Genomic DNA, 20,935 nt, shown 5'->3' with positions numbered 1-20,935 from the left:
TTTGACTTATTTCGCTCAGCATAATACCCTCCAGTTCCATCCACGTCGTTGCAAATGGCAAGATCTTATTCCTTTTGATGGCTGCATAATATTCCATTGTATATATATACCACATCTTCTTTAGCCATTCATCTGTTGATGGACATCTTGGCTCTTTCCACAGTTTGGCTATTGTGGACATTGCTGCTATAAACATCGGGGTGCACGTAGCCTTTCGGGTCCCTACTTTTGTATCTTTGGGGTAAATACCCAGTAGTGCAATTGCTGGATCATATGGTAGCTCTATTTTCAACTTTTTGAGGAACCTCCATACTGTTTTCCAGAGTGGCTGCACCAGCTTGCATTCCCACCAACAGTGTAGGAGGGTTCCCCTTTCTCCGCATCCCCGCCAACATCTGTCATTTCCTGACTTGTTAATTTTAGCCATTCTGACTGGTGTGAGGTGGTATCTCATTGAGGTTTTGATTTGGATTTCCCTGATGCCGAGCGATATTGAACACTTTTTCATGTGTCTGTTGGCCATTTGGATGTCTTCTTTGGAAATATGTCTGTTCTGTTCTCACAAAGTATCTTGAGATGAGCTATCCATCTCACTGGATACTGATGACAAAGTAGCATAGAATTGGGTGAACCCATCCCCCCAACAATTGCAGCATCAGCACCACCGAGAAGCTCATTTGAAATGCCAATTCTTAAGTTTCCCACTTCAGCTACTGAATCAGAAGCCCTGCAGGTGCTGCCCAAAACCTGTCTTAAAAAGAACCCAACTTCCCAAAGAATTATGTGGCCAGAGTTTGTCAGTGATGGCTTGGTGGGTTGGCGATATCTTTCTTTTGGAAACCAACGACTACTCCTTTAAAGACAAATCCCACATTTTGCATTGCATGTGAGTGTCTGATGATCCAATTTGCCTCTGTGGTCAAATATTTAGCCTTCTCCCTATGTTTCCATTCTATTATTATTGTTTCAAATTCCATAAGTACTAAAAAAATCCTTTTCCGTCTCTAAATGTGGTTTGCATAGTTATACCCTTTCTTCCTCAATGCAGATTCTTTTTAAAATTTTTTTTTTTTTTCATTCTGTAGAACATCAACCTTTCTGTACTCGGCAAAAACAAGTTTAAACAGACACAGGGTTCAACAGGAGACTCATTTTCCATTTTCCATGGCAAAGAATCTGAGCACTGGAATAAGGCAGAGGTATCATTTGCAGAATATTTTTGTAAAGACAGTTTAATTTCAAGCCCTTTATTTGTGAAAGAGCTGGCTAACCTAAATAAAACATTATACATCTGTCTGTTGTTACAAGTGACCAACTTCAGCTGAACGTTATTACTTAATAACAGCTAACTTTCCTATAGAGTAAGAATGTGCGGCAGCTGAACAGCAAATGGAAATTTCCTTTGGTTTACCACCCTTGATCTCTCCGTGCTCCAACATGTGAAGAACTTGGGTAATAAGCATACTCTCCCCTCTAATCACAGCATGGCTTGGACATGCATTGTTGTGGAATGACTGGTAAAACAGGAAAATTTATGTCTGAGGGGGGGAAAAAAAACCCAAGGCGAATTGTATTGCATTAGCCTCCCTAACAACACTGCCCCTGATTTTCTCTTTAGGGAAGAGATTTCTTTAACTAGCTCATGGACTCTGGCTTACTATTCTTGTCTGGATTAGTTCAAATGTAACACAGAGAAGGTGGCTTAACACTGTCCCCTTCAGATTTCAGATAAGGAGAAGAAAAGGCAGAGCATTTGGGTTTGTCTGACCGTAACCTGGAATAAATCGGAACGGAAGGCATCTGTTTTTGCAGACAGTGCTTGTAGAGAAACAAATATTTTATTTGGTGTATTCTGTTTAATAAAACTCAAACTGAATATAGTTGGAGCATTAAAAGAAGAAGAGAAAAATGGGAAGCAAGCCAGGACATTCGTTTTCTCTAACCTTTATCTCCCTGCTTGAAAAGTTGCTTGAGACTAGAGCACTGTGTTGTTCCAGTGTATCATTATATAATTTGCAAAATTTCAAGTTGATTTTCCCATAATTTGCAAAATTTCAAGTTGATTTTCCCGTTAATAAATCTCTCACTCACCAAGACATTGACTCTACCACCTTTAACCCCTCACATCTTGCTTTGCCTCACATTTATAATATTTTTACTCTAATAAAGGCATAGAAATATAGAAAGAGTATCACGTTATAAATATACATACCGATTGCAGGCTGGCTTCTTTTTCCGGCTGCAAGCTGACTACTTTTTCTTCTGCTTAGAATTAATTTGGAATTGTTGGTCTCTGTCGATTGATGATTAATGGCCTTTGGTGTGATTCACCTGGACACAAGAGTGGAATTCTTGTCCTTGGTGATTTCCACACTCATTATTATCATGATTGGAACCTTGTCTCAGACAAAGGAAATTAGGACTTTTGCTTAATTTGGATTATTTAACAATGGGACAAGTGTCAAAAGGTTTTGAAATTCAGTTTCACTCTCGGTCTAAACTTTGACCACATTCTCTGATAGAGAAAGTGGATATCACGGTATCTCAAGGGGACACAGTTTATACCCAAATTCTTGGATCTTTGGTCAGTTTACTTGAAGAACTGGTCATATTTCTGATTTGTCTGCTGGTCCCAAAGTTGAAAACATAGATGCTTATGATCACTGAGTGATAATAAGAAAATCTCAAACTTCAAAATCCCTTCCCATTCAATCAAAGTCTGAGACCTTTGGCGGTTAACGAGTCTCCATCAGTAAACAGTGTAAGGAGACACTTTCTAGCCATCTATAGTTAATTAGCTGGAGGACTACCAGCCCAATTTCGGTGTTTTTAGGGTTGCTAGGTAAAATACGAGATGTCCAGTCAAAACTGAATTTCAAGTGGACAATAATTTTCCAGTATAACTATGTCCCATGCAATATTTGATATATACTTATGCTAAAAATTATTCGTTTTTATCTAAAATCCATATATATGTACTATATAGATATGGTATAAAGGAGACCTATATATTTTTTAAAGATTTCATTTATTTATTTGTCAGAGAGAGAGAGCACAAGCAGGGGGAGCGGCAGACAGAGGGAGAAGCAGGCTCCCCGCTGAGCGAGGAGTCCAATGCAGGACTCGATTCCAGGACCCTGGGATTATGACCCGAGCCAAAGGCAGATGCTTAACCGACTGAGCCACCCAGGAGTCCCAAGGAGAACTATATTTTTATTTGCTAAATCTGGCATCCTTAGGGAAGAGCAAATGTATGCTCAAGAGTAGCTCAGAAGGTCAAAAAATTTAAAGACAGGGTTTCATGTATAGATATCATTCTTAGGAGAACAACCATCCAGACTTTCCCAGTACTAGGAACCCTAAAGACAAATGTAATCATTGTGGGATGAGAGTGTGGCCATTTCATGCATGGCTCACCAGAGCGGTCAGAAAGTCTAGCTAGCTAGTCTCATTTTTAATCTTTCAGCTGGGGGGGGTGGTCCTTGACCATTTTTGTGTTGTGGTCCTTTGGGTTGGACTGCCTTCTCAGAATGGGTTTAAATAGATAAAAATAAGCTAAAGAGGATTACAAAAGACACCAGTAATATTCAAATGCACTCATTAAAGCCTTAAAAAAAAAACCCAAACTGGGCTTCTCTTTTAAGCATTAATTAATAAGTGCTGGTATTTTGAAGGTGTGCTGAGCCGAAACCTTATTTCAAGGTGTCTGAAACAAATGCATTGTGAAGTGGAAAAACATGACTCCTGCTCTGTCCAAGTCATAGTTGCGGCTGGTAGGATTGCAGTGTGTTCCCCGTTCATAGTAAAAAAAAAAAAAAAAGGTATAAATTTTAGTTAGATGTGATTGACAACAAACTGCTCCTCCCCCTGCCCCAGCCTAGGTCATGGGCACCCCTCAGTTCTGCTGCTAATCTCTCCAGGCTCCGTGGACCTGGGTTTAACCCTGTTGTGAATAAGGCTCTGAAGGGTAGTGCTTCTGATCCTGTCACAGAAATAAGGCCAACATCTTGAATCCTCCTTGCCTGATTGCCCCATAGACACTCTTAACATTTTTAGCAATCCTTGTTTCTTTTAGAAGAATATCCAGGATCCCTAACAATTAGAACCGCAGTTCATTCTTTTCCAGCAGGACATCACTGCATGGCCCAGCATTGGCAGTGACCATGCACAGGTGCATGGGGACTGGAACGACAGTACCCCTGGGGAGACAACCCCATACCCCCTACTCGGAAGCGACGGTACAGTTTCTTCTTACGTGGAACCAAAGGAGGAAAAGATAGCTCAGATACACGCACAACCCTCTGTCTTCAGAGCCTGCCACATTGCACTTCTCAGAATTGTGAAGCTGGATTTTTACAGCAAATATACTTTCAGTAGCACCCAGCTTTATCTGACCGTGATTTCCTCCTCATTCTTACCAGGAAGAAAGAAAGCTACTCATCTACAGAGTAGTTATCCCCAGAACACTCCCCTTTGTAAATCCTCCAACAGCCCTCACTGCTGACAGGACCAGTCCCGCACACCTCTGCAAAGCTCAAGACTTGATTAAGCCCAGGCTCTCCGCTCCCTCTTTATCTTTGTTCCCTTCCGGATGTAGCCTGGGTGCATACTTGCCTTTTCCCTATGCACTCAGTGCCCTCCAAGCTCCTTGTCTTGTACACGCCATTCCTTCCTAAAGGTTCTCATTCCCCCTTCTCCGTTAACTCCCATCTGTACTTTAAAAGTCAGGTTGAATATTACCTCCTCTGTACTTAAAAAAAAAAGCTACAAGCCTTTCTTCAGAAACAAAGGTTAAGAGTACAGAGTTCTCCTTCTGTTAATAGTAGCTATGTGACTTTCGACAACTTACTTAACCCCTCTGTGCCTCAGTTTCTCACTTGCAGAATAGTGACAATAAGAACTCCTACACATGATGGGGTGGTGTGAGGTTATAATACATAAAGCACCACAATGCTCTGCCTGCTCCCGCTAATTATTATATAAGAGCTATTATCATTTTGTGTTTGCAAGAACCAAAACATACAAAATATGACTTACCAAAAAGAATTATGTTTAACAACGATAACAGCAGAGGGTTAATATTTTGGTTATAGAAAGTTCTTGCAAGTTAACAAAAAGCCATTGCCCCCAAAACAGCAACCTTTATAAACATACACCTCAAAAAAATTAAAAAGCTGAAAACTCTGAAGACATTTTGACAGTGTTTGTTCGTTCATTTGCACACCAAGAAATTACTGAGCTCCTGTTATGTGCTAAGCCCTGCACTGGGTGTTGGAGATCCAGCAGTGAATAAGATTAGCTTGGTCCTCGCTTTTGTGTAGTTTATAGTAGAGCAGGGAAGGGAGGCATTAAATAAATCATTAGATGAATTTTTAAAGATATTTGTGGGAAGAATTAGGGAGACATTCAAGAATGGATGAGAGAATAGAACATGGGGTGTGTAATATATCCTAGTCTGGGATCCCAGGAAGGCATTAAAGTGGAGACATAAAGAATACGGAGCACTAGACAGGTTAAGGAGGTGGGTTAGGAGTGAGATGAGTGTTCTGGGCAGAGGGATGCATGGCATTTGCAAAGGCCCCAGGTGTCACGGAGCTTTTACTTCCGGGAAGTAGGGAAGGGCACTGAGTAGGAGGAGTAGAGCAGGGTCAGGCAGGAGCTTGGAGCAAAGCCACACCATGTAGGGCTTGGGGGGCTCCTTGAGGACCATCAGCCCCATCCTAGGGGAACGAGAAGCACCTCAGGGTTTCAATCAAGGAAGAGAGGATCAGACCTGCTTTTAAAGTCGTCATTTCTGGGACACCTGGGTGGCTCACTCATTAAGCGTCTGCCTTCGGCTCAGGTCATGATCCCAGGGTCCTGGAAACGAGTCCTGCGTCGGGCTCCCTGCTCAGCGGGAAGCCTGCTTCTCCCTCTCCCACTCCCCCTGCTTGTGTTCCCTCTCTCGCTGTGTCTCTCTCTGTCCAATAAATAAATAAAATCTTAAAAAAATAAAGTCATCATTTCTGACACAACATGCAGAATGAAGTGGCAGGACGCAAGCATAGATGCTAGAAGTCTGGTTAGCTGATGCTTTCAGCAATCCAAGCTGTAAGTCACGATGCCTGGACAAGGACAGCATCCGTGGACTGAGAGGAGCCAGGGGCTCTGAGTTACCTGTTCCAGATAGTCAATAGACACCTCTAACAGGTGCGGGGGGCAGATGAGGTCTCAAAAATGGCTCCTGCCCTCCTGGGTGGATGGGATGGGGGTGAGCGGGTTAAAGGGAACACTGATGCAGAGGACACTGGATCTTCCGCTGGAATTTAAAAATCATTCATATGTTCTCAGATCCCATGCTGTTCGAACACTTTGATATGATATGTGTGTGGAGCTCACTCTGGCACACAATTTCAATACAGAAGGAGGATCTAGGCCCTCCAGGGGTGGGTCTGAGGGAGCGCTGGGGGATGCAAAGGACAGGTCTAAGATAAGACCTGGGGTCTGGGCTGATGTTCACAAGAGAGAGCTGGGCAGGAGGGCCGCCTTTAATGTTGAAGGCTGCAGATAGAATTTGAAACATGTAAGTGGGTGAGATTCTCCCAGACATAGAGTATGGGAGAAGCAGCCCCAGTCTGAGCCTTGGGCAGCCTAGGCGCCTGGCAGAGTAGGAGACCCAGGAGCCACGGGTCCAAGGAACACAGCTTTTCACTGGTCAGGTCATCAAAGATCTTTAAGACATGTCAATGGTTCATACTGACAAGCATGCAGAGGCGAATGGCTTCATATACGGCTTTTGAGAGAGTCATTTGCCGTAGCTTTTTCTGGTGCCAATTGACAATATGCTCAAAGTTTAAAACTATTTATTTATACTGTTTGACCCAGTGACTTTATGTCTAAGAATTAATAAGAAGTGTGCATTGGGATTATGTACAAGAATGCCTTCTACATTAGTTACAATATTGAAACATTCAAATCAAACTGCATCGCCAGTACGGTAGAAATGATTTTAAATTTATAAAATATTTATAAGCTGATATACTGTGCAGTCTTTAAAAACCATGGCAAAGTGCTAAACGTGTTCAATTAAAAACAGGTATTTGATGAAGCTGGACATACAATGTGTTTGCTCTGTGTTTCCCTCTCTAGGTAAGATTAAACTGAAATGCCTCTAAAATGTTAATAGCAGTTATCTCTTCAAAGGAAAACAAAATTAGGAAGGTTTTTCAACCACACTTTCCATTTTTATGGAGTTAATCTGAAAATTCAATTTCCCTAGTACAGACCATTCCCAAACATTCCAGATTTTACTGTAAATGTGAAGTACTTATTGTACCCTACTGAGAAACTTTCCACACACTGCTGTGGCCAAACCGTATGAAATAATTTACTTTCAGAGACGTTTAGATAGTACAACTCCAAGAACCTAGTGTTCAGTAAGTGTTCAGAGTTATTATTTCATGTCAGCTTAAGGCTTCCTTTAATTGAGTGGGTTAGAAGAGTTTGCATTTCACTCAAGAGGCGTGCTGATAAAGCAGGTTTCCCGCCCAATGCCTTCGCTCAGGCAGGTCCCTTTACACTAAATTCCTTTTTTGTACCCTGTGTCTGGCAACCTCCTATTCATCCCTCAAGGCCCAGCTCAAACATCACCCCCTTCAGCTTCCAGGGAGAGTTCCTCTTGCTTCTTCCTTCTGCCTTTTGTAAGTTGTTCCCACCTCACGATAACATTTAAGTGTTGCTATAGTGATGTGTTTGCGACCCCTGTTTCTCCTTAAACCAGGCTCAGTGTTAATTTATCTTTTAACCCTAAAGCCAACACAAGTCCTGCCACATGTAGGGTCTTCATGTCTGAGGGAAGAACGGGGCAGACAAAGATGCCACGCAAGCGAACTCCCAGCTGTCCGGATTTAGTAACTGATGAAGCTCGTTTAAAGATACGAGAACTGACGTTGTAGGTCGGAGGGGAGGCCAGTCCGAAGCTAGGCACCTCAGAAAAGAGAGGGGTACAAATCCACCACTGACTTGAATCACCGAACTAGAAATGAAGGTTTAGACTTTCCATTTTGAGTCATAGCTCAAAGAATATCCTACAGGATCTGGCCTTGAAGAGAAAATGGGTTTTATATTTCTCACACTGATGTAATTGACAAGCATGAGCGGCATCAATATGTTCGATTTAGCCTAACAAATTACTTCCTATGGTTTCATGTTCCATGAGGTTTCAAGCACACTGGCCGTCATATATAGAAGGCTCTAAGATCCCTTTCAGCAATGGCTTTCCGTTTGCTTCCTTAGAACGGGAGTCTCTGACATTTTGTGTCTCAGGAATCCAAGAGCAAGGAAGGAATAGAAGTATTCAAATTGAGTTTTCACTTCCTCCCTTTCAGTGTTTATATGTTGCATATATTTTAAAATGTACATAATATATTATTACAGGACAAAAAGTGTATGTATAATGCCTTTAGGTCCCAAAATGTCCGTGTGCGTGTGTGTGTGTCTGTGTGTGTGTGTGTGGAGGGGGGGCTGTACATTTTTCAATCCTTTGCTTTAGACCAGTGCTTATTAAACCTTGATGTGCAGACAGATTCCCTGGGTCTCCTGTTAAAATACAGATTCTGATTCAGAAGTTCTGGGCTGAGGTCCAAGAATTTGCCTTTCTAGCAAGCTCCCCAGCAATGAGGTACCTACACTTGGGGTTGCAATCAGCATTTTGCAACCACAGTTCCTCATCTGAATGACACAACACAGAACATAGAAAATGATTTCGGGGACTTTGTTCTCTCCCATGGATGGCCATCACCAGCTGTGGGGGCCAGGAAGGCTGATTTCTCTTACACAACTCTGTTGCGAAAGGAGCTTTACCTATGGGAGAAAGTTCAAGGTCACTAGCTGGCTTCCTTTAAAAAAAGAGAACATAAAAGAGCATCGTAAGCCAGTCTGTAGTCAGCAATTCTCTTCCTCTGTTGGCTTAAATCTGGAAACCCCCTTTATGAGAAGCATGGCTAGAAACCAACATTTTGACAACTCCTATCATCAAAGATCCCACAGTACTAATGGTAAGTCGAAGAAAACTAAGTCAGAAGTTTCTGACTAGAAAGAGCTACCTCCATACACCCTCACCCTAATGGGACCCTGGTGTTGAGAGTCAGTGGGTTACAAATGTTCTTTGTCCAAAGGAAGAGGAGAAAAATACATAGAGTGCTCAATGAATACTTGTGAGTTAAAACACACACACTTGTTATTGACAAACAAAATGATTCTCCTAATTCACGGTGTACCTGGCCATTCACGTTGGTGTGTCCCAGTGCAACTTTCAAAAGACTACTTTGGTCTAATTTGAACCACAAGCTTTAGCTCAATTTCTGAGCCACCTTGTACTCTGCAATAGCAGTTGCGAACCCATTTTCAAATATCCGCATCTTCTATCCTGTGTGGCTGGTGTCAGGGAAAAGCGACGTGTGATCAAGACGATGCTTCCTCTGAATCTAGGCCCACATCCCACAAACATAATGCAGCCCAAAAGGACTCAGAGTCGAACACCCCAACGCCTGGGAGCATGTGTTCGGGATTAACAAGGATCGTGGAGAGGACGAAAGAGGAAGTTCTAAGGGGCGACGACATTGGCCACTTGACATGAGTTGGCCCCTGAATTATACCTAGTAGGCCAATTCTTAATGTTTTATCTTGCATCTGTCTTCAGCCCTATTTTCCAGGAAAGATCCCATTTTCAGAGGGTGGAGCTGGGAACGGGACCCTGGTTGCCAAGCCCGGGCAATGTATCCTTGTGTTCCCTGTCTGCCATCTCTTGTATCCTCGTGATCACTGGTAAATAACCCTCATGGAACGAGAAAGGCCATATTGCTGTTTTTGGGTTTTGGGGAGGGACAAAAAGTTCAGCTAAGGAGAATGCCTTGCATCACGCAGCCAAGCTTGGGATACCTTGAAGCTGCCCCTCTCCCTTCTTACCACCATCACCTTGGGTTAGAGGCACATACTTTCTTTCTTTGGGGATTGAAGCAGGCTCGTAACCAGGTCCCTGTCTCCAGTGGCCATCCCTCTAAAGCATTCCTCAGGGTGCAGCCTTGGTGATCTCCGGAAACCGCTCCTCCACTGCCCAGCTCAGGAACCCAGGTTATCTACAAACCAAGGCCTGAGCTCCTGACCTTCTGCACATGGTGTGTGTGCCCTTCAGGAGCTGTGCCACCTACCTCTGCCTTGGCACCAGCTGTTCCTCAGCCTGCACAAGCCACGCTGAATGACTCACAGTTGCCCTAATGGGTTGGTCCTCTGTTGATTGATTCAATGCTCCCAAACATCCCAGGTCATCTGCTAGAAAGCTCTCTCCCTTTCTTCACCTGTTTTCTCTTATCTACCTTTGAGACACTGCTCATCCTAGGCAGGTGCTTCCCCTGTTCCCCTGATTTCCCTACATGCTCCCCGGCCAGCCCCTGTGCTTCTGTCTCTCGCAATTTTTACCTCAGTGGTGTAACTGTTTGCTTCCTTATGTATATCTCGTTGCAGTAACACTTATCAAATTACCAACAACCATTAGCTGAGAACATACACGTGACCAGCACTGTGTTGGCAGTTCTTACTCCTTTACTCCAAACGGCGGAGTAACTGGTAGAACTCCAGTGAAAATAAGGGGCTCAGACAAGTAGGAAGTTTGCCTAAGACCACACGACTCATCAGTAGTGGTGACAGTATTTAGATCCTGGTCGGTCTGACTCAAAATCCAGCTCATTGTGCGTCACGCTTCATTGCCCCTCATTGGACTATAAGCTCTCATACCTTATATTGCGGGGGCTGATGCCAAAGTTTCAGCAGGGGCTTAATGTTGATGAATAAATGAATGAACGAACGAATTATGGAAGAAAGGCAGCTTAGAGTCTGGCAGTGCTAGAAAAAGCAGCCATGGGTCTCAAAATGAATGCTCTTATGTATTGGTGTATTGATGAATTGAGTGGAGAAAAAGTTACTTTGCCTCGGTCCCCTGTAACACACACCCCCGCTTACTGTCGGAAGACGCAGGAGGGATCCCGCCTACAAAGTCGGCCTTCCCTGGAAGTGTACAGTGCTGCCATGCAGCACCCCACCCAGAAGGTGCTCCTCCTCCGTGTCCTTTCTGTGAGTGGCTCCACACTCCCCCAAGCCTCGTGCCAGTCTGCCTCCCTTCCCCTCTTCCTTTATAACCACAACCCATTGTCTTCAGTTCTGTCTCCAGAACAGTCCTTGTTTCCATCCCCAGCTCCTCCGCCCTTTCAAGGCTTCACCCTGCTCACTGCATCCCTGGCTTCCTTTTGGCCCCTCTTCACTCTGGCTCCCTGTTAGAGCCAATCTCCCTTTCAAAAATGAAAACATGTCTATGTCAGTTCCCTGTGTCAGCCCTCAAATTGTTTTTCATTTCTTACATGATAAAGTCTAAGCTTTTTACCCTACGTCCGAGTTTTCCAAGTGAGAACACCTGGCTACCATTTTGGTGACATCCTTGGATGTTCTCTCCATCGTCCATGCTTCAGTGATGATGAACTGCTCTCAATTCTCTGCATGCTGCGCGCTGCCCCACACCTTTCTACCTGCCTTTGCCTTCCCAGTGTCTCGGCTGCCTGACAAGCCCATCCTAGTGTGAGATCCCTTAGCTGAATGCCCATGGTTCAGCCGGCTAACTCCTCCCACTGAGAGTTCACTTAAGACCCTGCCTCTCCTTCCCCACTATAACGCATGCTGGCAGTACCCTCACTCCAGCATCATGACATTCTCTTAATGCGTTCAACTCCCCTTCCAGATGGTGAGTTCTTTGAGAACAGGGACTGGGCCATGTTCATCTTTGTACCCACCAGTAACACAGTCCTGGATATATAGTAGGTGCTCAAAAAAAAAAAAAGTTTTGATGACTTATACTCATCACTCTATAAATGAGTCAACAGATGAATTAATAAATGGATTAATAATCGATCTATAAGTTAAAGAATGAATAAAGGTCAAAGACATGACCCAAAACATGTGAGCAGTTTCAACCCATTTATCAGTACACGTGATGTTCTCTGAATTCCTTCTTTGAAGTGACTTATGGTTACACATTGTTCCACCTCTGTGGGAAGTGAGTGTCCACTGTGCTGCAATTCTCTGGGTTAAGAAACACTTCCTTTTGTCTGTCCTGACTCAGATGCTCCCGGAAGCTGGCCTGACCATTTCAGCTTCCTCCACTGATGACCCTTATGCTGTGATTCACGGGTGACCTTAAGGAGAACATGGATGTTCAGATATGACTTTTCTCCCCAAGGATGGCTTCCGTTTTAGGGAATGATTAATCATACCTGTTGTTCCTCAAGAGATTAAAGGTTTCCACTAAAGAAGTGTAATTACTTTCACATGTGCTTTGGTTCCTCCCTTATTTACCCTGCCTATCCCATACACACATGCACACACATGCACACCACATACACACACATTCACACACACACACACACACACACATACACAACATTAGCCTGGATGCTGCAGAATCCTATTTGTCTTCATTAACTTAAAGATATTAAAATATTTTTTAAGAGGCCCAAGGACTTAACTTGAAGACCATGGTAAGGTCAGAACGAAAGGAGGGAAGGCTCATGGATCAATAGGGTGGGCAGCTATTTCTTCTCATCTCCTCCAGTTCTTCTCTTTATCCATCAAACCATCACATTTGATCTCTAGGATTTATTTATTAAAACCAAAGGGGCTAAGTTATTATTTTGGGCAGACCATTACCCTCTTCTCCATCATGAGAAATGGGACCTAGTTTCTAATGCTATTCCTATTACCATTTTAAATAAACTATGGAGCTTTGTGCAGTGACAGTATCGTAGCCAATGAGGTTTATCCGAGGCGCGATTATTGCTAATTAAATAAACTATGGAAAGGATGATTGAGGAAAACTGTAAAACTCACACATAGCCTAGGATTAAAGATGATGACATGGTTTTTAAACTCCAGTGGTGACAACCCCTCCATCCCGGCCACTATTTCCTGGAAGCTGTTACTACTCCCCAGTGATGCCTAATGACACCAGCATGTCATTCATTCACTCACTCACTCATTCACTCATTCACTCACTCACTCATTCAGCAAACATTTAACACTATTATAAGAAAATGCGGTCTCATGTCTGGTCTTAGTCCTCAAATTATACCATCTAATAGAGGAGATGACATATACATGAATTATTATAACACCAAGCAGAATAGAATCCTTTATGGCTAAACATTATCTTGTGGACACTTACAGACTTCTATCACAAAACTTATGTTATTTACTGGGTCATGTGTTTCTCCTATCCCACTGTAAGCCACATAAAGACAGGGACTTTGTCTTATTCTAATACTCTATGCTGTCCTTATCTAACTCAGTGTCTTCCCAGCTGACATGAATGAATGTAATACATAGAAACTTCCAGGAAAGGATTGATTCTTTCCAACTGAAAGAATCAGAGAAGTCTTCATGCATTTTCTGTAGGAAGAGGAAATAAAAGGAAGGGAATTGTCTGTGAGGGGAATTGCCCAGGCAAAAGTATGATGTGAGGCAAAGTACTTTCCTGAGTACGTTCATTTGATTGGATCATAGGTTATATCAATAATTCTCAACCGTGGCTGCATCTAAGAAACATCTGGGGAAATTTTTAAGTGCCCTGGTACCTTGGCTTCCCTACATATCAGTTGAATCAGAATCTCTCATTAGGAGGAGGGAAAGGAGGGACATATTATTTGGAGCCTGAGGTTTGGTACTTTTTCAAAATTCCCTATTTGCTTCTAATGTGTATTGATGGTTAAGAATCACTGTGGTACCTCCAAACAATGAATCATGGAACACTATATCTAAAACTAATGATGTAATGTATGGGGATTAACATAACAATAAAAAAATTTTAAAAAAAGAAAAAAAGAAAAATGGGTATATATAAGCTCTCAAATCTCATTGCTCTTTGGGGTATTCACTTTTTCCCTGTGGTGCCCTATGCATGTAATGGTAAAAATTAATAAATTTGTATAGTTTTTCTCCTGCTAAAAAAAAAAAAAAAAGAATCACTGTGGTACCTCAAGAAAGTTACTATGAAGACAGATTAAAAGCTATACTGGCAGTAGATTTTAAAAGGCCATGGAGATCAAACTGAATTGTTTCAACAGGTAAAAAGAAGCCAGGCTCATGTAGCAAGACAGGTGGAGATCGGGAGAGTAGCTATAGAGACATTATTCGGGATGCTGTTAAATTCAGTAAGCAATGCATGAACTCAAGGGCATCACCAACTTGGCTTATCAACAGAGGAAATTCACACAACTATTAGATGTGGGATGGTGGCAGGGGACGTGGAGCTGATAGGTCTCTGGGGTTTGGTCCCTGGATGAAGAGGAAGACTTACATGAAAAGCAGAGAGTATTGAAGGCAACATTGTGAGGTTGGCTCTCATCATGTTTGCATTGAGATGCTCATCTCTAAGAAATAAATTTGGGGCTCATGATGAAGACTCGAAAAGTTAACCACATGAGTCAATGAGATCTATATAAAAGAAAAATACCAAGAGCAGAAGGCATATGAGGGCAGAATCTTGGAGACTGCATTGAGGAGAAGGAGAGAGGACTTCCCAGCAAAGCAGCTGGAGAAAGGGCAGACAGATGGTTGGACAGCAATGTAAGTTCAGCAGAGTGGACAACTAAGGAAATAAGATTTCAGGAAAGAGGATATGAATTAGAGGTCAAAGTTTTGAGGGCTGACGGGAGACACTGATGCTCCCAGAGGTTAAGTCCTAGAAAGGAGGGGGACACCTGTTTCCCAAAGACAGGAGGGAAAGAGGAAAGGTTATACCCACTGCACATGTATTTATTGAGCGCTTACTATTTTCCAGACTATTCCAGACACGGGGGATACCAGTGTACAAATGAAATGCTTATTCTCATAAAGCTTCTGTTCCAGTTGAGGGGACGGGAAAGAGAGATAGGAAAAGCTATAGAAAAATGTTAAGCAGTAGAGGATGAAGCTTGATGAACTGTGCTCTTAGTCCAGGGAATGATGCTATGGTCATTTGGGGTAAGATGAGCAGGGCTGAAGGAGGTGGAAGGATCTGGGCTGGATCCCTAGAGGCCAGGAGAGGAGACAAGAGATGAAGAAAGGAGTTCAACTGGCCACAGGGCCCATGAGGCCCTCACTCAGGACCTGGTCTCTCAGCAGCACCTGCTGTGACTTTGCGGACACTGCACAGCCTGGGAGCCCTGGCTGAGTATGGAAGAAGGGAGGTGCCCAAAACTGGGGACTGGCGAGGCCTCCGCGGTAAAAGGTTACTGGGCCTTGGGATTACAAATACCACGTTAGAAACATAAACATCTGAAAACCACAGAATGTAAATGCTCAAGGTCACAGCACACTCATCAGCTCGTGGGATCCATATGGTATTGAGCACATTAAGAAGCCTACTAACTCTGCTATTGAGTTTTAGAAGGGCTATAATTTAGTATTGTCAGCTATCAATTAGGCCTGTTTTCCTCATCTGTAAAATGAGAGGGTTGGACGAAATGGCCTCCAAGCTCTCTTCAGCATGGGCAGCAGTGAACATCAGAGCGCACGCAAAATTCTGAAACTTCACTTACTTCTTTAACATGCACATTGAATGTGTAGCTGTTGGTGCTCAACAACGCAGCTGCAGGGTTAACACAGCTCTGGGCTAACTAAGCCCTTGGTCTTATGGACCACCCTGGTTTTAAAAATAAACTTCCCTGTGAAAATTCACAACCTAAATTCTGGTGGGAGAGATCTCAGGTGTCATGGGTAATTGATAAGTTATTGATAGGACATTGGAACAGACTGACTAGAAAATTATTAGAGATGAAAAGGTCCTAATATTTGCAAGCTGGGGAAATTGCTTTGTTAATATTGGGAAAAGGGGAGACACTGGTTAAAAGATATCAAGAAAGAAAGGAAGGAAGAAAGGAAGGGAGGGAGGGAGAAGGGAAGGAAGGAAGAGAAGGTGGGCGGAAGGAAGGAAGAAAAGAAAAGGAAGAAAAGAAAAGGAGCTTTTCAAGTATTAGAATGAATAGCTAGGGATATTAAATAAAGTTATACACATGTAAGTCATCTCTCAGAGATAAGATGAATTTATAGCAATATATGTAGGATCTTTCTCACTCTCAAAAGTTGTGAATAAGAGTTATTCAGGCCTTAAGTAGGTCCTAAAAGCCCAAGGTAAATTGTGATCAACTGGACAATCAATAAGGATAACTAGGCTACTAGCTAGCTACTGTCATTTAATATTTTAAACATCTTATTACTTTTCACATGCAATGCTGTTTGTGACTAATATGATACATGATATTGAAAGAAATACACCTAAGGATGTGTGCTTGTTCACACAGCTGCATTTGTCATACACCGTGTCCTTGAGATCAAGGTCTTTAAGGCTCAAAACTCAGCACTAATTCTGCAAGTTACTTATTTGTAAATTTAATCTGAATTAATAGCTAATAGCTATTTTTAGAAGCATGCTTGATGGATTATTAACAGTTTGATACCCAAAGTTTTTGTTTATGCAAGTAAATTGGAATTTCAGGCTTTACAGTACAGGGTACAAGTGTTACTCATTCTTTTTCCTAACAAAGTTATTGCTGTATTTTATTTGCAATCTCACAGAGTTGTGCTAATTCATATTTAAGCACTAGAAATTTCAAAAGTGGAAGTTTTCTTCAAATCAGTAAGATACATGCTAGTAGAAATGAAATAGAATAGAGAGTAGGGAAAAAATTATGCCTGAGGTCAAGATGAATCATTTTGGTTGGACCTTCCAGAAATTCCTTGGTCTTTTGAGGTTTGGGTGTTTTATCTTTCTCTTCCTTCTGTACCACCCTGGATGACCAGCGGTACGCACTTTGGGGGTCTTACCTCGAGTCCAGGTGCCAGGGTCCACCTCAACAGAAGGTCCCAGAGATCCAGGGTGGTAAGGACGGGACCTGGCTCTGCAGGAAAGAATCCTGGGCCTCCGGGAGGGTGTGTGCAGTCCAAACCTTAGGCTCTGTGCTCACATGATAGCTGAGAGAATGGGTGGGAACCTGTCCTCTACCCCAGGAGGCAGAAGCTGGGCATTCGAGCTGTCCTCCCCCACTTCCGTGGTGAATGAACAGCAGAGCCCTTGGGCCACAAGGACTCCCAGCACAAGACTTTGGTTTTTATGGGTAAATGACAGCCCCTTTGCCAAAAACGGTATCTGTATCTGATTTTTTTAAAAGCTATTTGGCAACAGAAACTGCCAAGCAGAACTACCACGTGGAAGGCAGTATGGCATTCTCTCATTCTTCATAGGTGCTGGGGGGCACTAGAAATTCTTTCTCTCTCTTGAATTCTCTCCAAAGGCTCTAGAACCTTGGAAAATGATCTGATCAAGAATCACATTTTAGGGGACGCCTGGGTGGCTCAATCAGTGAAGCATCTGCCTTCGGCTCAGGTCATGATTTCAGGGTCCCGGGATTGAGTCCTGTGTTGGTTTCCCTGCTAAGCGGGGAGTCTACTTCTCCCTCTGCCCGCCCCCCCACTTGTGCTCTCTCTCTCTCAAATAATGAAATCTAAAACAACAACAACAACAAAAGAATCACATTTTAGTAGCTCTCAAAGCTGTCATGGACCTCACACTGTCATGGGCCCGATTCTGGTGGTAGGTCACAGGTTTTGTGGTTTGTTTTTGAAACACCAGGCTAGGAAGCAGCCCCCTGTGGTGGATAATTATAATAAACAAATGGGAACACACTAGAAATTTCCCGGACATTGGATGGACCTCACGCACCTTCGTTTTCCATGACCTCCACATGCATTTCCACAGATGTTTCTTCTCTGCCAATCTGCTCCCATAACGACCTCTGGACAGGATGTGGACTATCTGCATGGAGTAACAATGACCAGGCCCACCGCCAGGGTGTGGACGATTACATACTGAAAGCAGTATAGCTCACAGGCTTATTGCTTTCTGACTAGAAAAATACCGAGATGGTGCTCAGCTCAGTCCTCAGGGATTTTCCTTATAGGACCGTCCTTAAGCATGAGTTCAGGGAAGGAACTACTGAGCAATGTCAACAGTTTAGGGACAGTCGGAATGGTTCACCTGTGTTAAACCTGTCCTCTCTCTCTCTCTCTGTATACACACACACACACACACACACTCTGGTCCAATTTACAGATTTTTGTTATCTTCCCTTGATTTTGACAAAATTGGATGAATCACCACATATTCGTTCCATATTATTCCATGCTCAGCTTCATCTTGAGCATTTTGGTGATAGGGAAGCAGCATGATATAGTGGAAAGGAATAGGGTTGGAGCCGGACAGATTTCGGTTCAAATCTCAGGTCTTTTGGTATGACAGTGAGGGGCAAGTCCTTAAAGTCTAAAAGCTTGGGCCAAGGCCCACCTGATGGGCGCATCCAGAGGACAAGCAAAAATGCCCTGTGGAAGGTACTTGGGTTGGTGACTTCAGACAAGTATCTGGTCTCCCTGATTTTCAGCACCCTCCTTTCAAAAAAGGGAGATAAGAAAGCTTGCCTTACATTAGAACTAGGATCACAAATGGCCAGCTGAATGCACCCAACACAGGGTGCAAAGCAGGACTCTGAGGAGGGTAGCTAGTTGTCACTTGGTCAAATGTGACAACCCCCTCGCACCCACCCCCGGCAGTCAGGGGCTGTCATCTGATTGGGGTGAGGGGCGACACCTGCACTGAATAAATGCACACATGGGGACCCAAATATGAAAAGGTCTTGGTGGCACAGACACATTCTTGGTCTGGTCCTGCCCAGAGAAAAGGAAATTCAGGGAGTCTGGAAGTGGTGAATCTCCATGGAAAGGAAAGCTGAGCCAAATGGGCCTTGAAGGAAGGGTGTTGAAAGTAGATAACAAGACTGGGAGGATAAGGAAAGATGAGCGTCTTCAAGGAAAGAGACCACCCAGGCAAAGGCAACAAGGTGAGGATGAATCCAGAGCAACTGAACAGGGGACCTTGGTAAGGAGAGGTGGGAGAGGAGCGTAAGAAACTGAGCTCAGTGGTGGAGAATGCTGGCTAACAGATACCTGGATCGATGCTTATGATAGTCAGGTTCCATAAATCCAAGCAAGACCGCTCCTAACTGCAAACGTCCCTGACTCCCAGGGACACCTGGTGTTTTGGTGCCAAACTTCCTCTCTGTCTCCTTTTCCCTGATTTTAGAGAGTCTTGTGGTTTCTTTCCATACCAGCCTGTGCAGTATGTACTCAATTTATAGTTTACAGGGATTTCTCACACACCCATGTATGTTTTCCACTGGAGTCTGTACTTTTTCCTAGACCCACCCGAATTCCAGAGCATGGTTCATTTGTATGCCAAGTTCATAGTATTTCTCTTTGTCACTCTCCTCTCCTTATAAAACCTAGGAGAAAGTTACCTTTTTTAATGTTTCTATGTGTTCTTGACAGCAAAAACAAATATGAAGGCTGTCAAAAAATAATTACAAGGGTAATTTCTGATTGAATTTGCAATGAGAACAACCCAGTAAACCAGCTTCTGCCAAATCTAAATCTTGTTCATCCAAGTTTGAGTAGCTATAGGGGTATAATCCCCCTTTTTTAAAAAGGATTTTATTTATTTATTTGACAGAGAGAGATACAGCGAGAGAGGGAACACAAGCAGGGGGAGTGGGAGAGGGAGAAGCAGGCTTCCTGCTGAGCAGGGAGCCCGATGTGGGGCTCCATCCCAGGACCCTGGGACCATGACCTGAGCCAAAGGCAGACGCTTAACGACTAAGCCACCCAGGCACCCTGGGGTATAATCCCTTTTATAAGTAAAAGAATAATAAAAAATCTGTTTGAAGATTTTGTTAAGGGTGGTGACTTAGACTCTGGAATTCTGAGTTCCTTTATAAAGTCAGTTTTTAAAAAACAGAACTGTATAAAAAGGGAATTAAGTCCCTAGGGAGGAAAGTAAGCTCGTTCTGGTCATTTGGAGAATCCTTGTTATCTATTGATTCCTAGAAGACAGAAGAGCCTTCCCGACACTTTCACAAAAAGCATCTCATTTAACTCCCTGGTATCCCTGTGGCAGGAATTTCTCCAAGTTTACAGATGAGAAACTGAGAAGTTAGATAACTGGTGGAGGATCACACAGCCCTCCAATCTAGTGCTTCTGCCTCCAAATCCACCCTTTTTCTCTCGAGCCACCTTAAAGAAAAGCCTGTGTTCACCTTGGGCTGGGGTGGGGGGGCGGCCGGGATGTTGAGGAATCTGCGTGGGAGGTGGGGACCTTTAATGGAAAAAGAAGGAACCAGTTTCTATTGATTGATGGTTTCCCATGTGCCCCCAAATGTGCAAAGATGCCTAGGCTCAGAACATCACTGTGCCTTACCCAAGGGCTCTGTGGCTGGGAGTCTGCATGCCCGGAATTCACATCCAGGAATGTCGGCTTCCAAAGTCCAAGGTCTCTTGTCATGAGATCAGCCTGCCTCTCTTAACAACTACCTGCCAGGGGCTTGTTCTCACTCATCTTCTGTTTCTGTAGGGCTTGAAGAACTCTTATCACATATGTATGTTCTCCTACCCAGAAGTTTCCGATATATTCCTCACTTGACTTTTGCTAAGAAAACGAAAGCTTCCATTCTTTTAATCCCCCTATATATTTTTCAAAATGACCATAATACAGCCCTTTATGTTTTGCTGAAGTTTTGTTTAATCACAGCACAACACCAAGAAACCAGAAGGTAGTCCCAGCAAAACAAACTTTAAGCTGTAGGTCCAATGCCAACAGCAGCTAATTGTTCCGAGGGAACTGGCATTGCTTGCTCATTCTCTTTCCCTCATTAGGACTGTCTTTGTCAGATCCTGCTTGTGTTCAAAAGGTCGCTGATCTTATGAAAGAATAAACTTGAAAAGTCTTGCTTTAATCATTGCAGTAATTAGCAAATTTGGACACTGCATTATCTTT

The 20,935-nt window shown here is 43.3% G+C and overlaps 1 pseudogene; it reads left to right on the top strand.

The window, feature by feature from the left end:
• Positions 1-12,801: 12,801 nt before the first annotated feature.
• LOC116624618 lies at positions 12,802-12,950 on the top strand (annotated as a pseudogene).
• Positions 12,951-20,935: the final 7,985 nt, after the last annotated feature.

Source organism: Phoca vitulina, unplaced genomic scaffold, assembly GCF_004348235.1.
Source record: "Phoca vitulina isolate PV1807 unplaced genomic scaffold, GSC_HSeal_1.0 scaffold68, whole genome shotgun sequence".
Classification (NCBI taxonomy): domain Eukaryota; kingdom Metazoa; phylum Chordata; class Mammalia; order Carnivora; family Phocidae; genus Phoca; species Phoca vitulina.
Note: the sequence above shows the minus strand (reverse complement) of the source record. Positions and strands in the feature narration are given on the sequence as shown.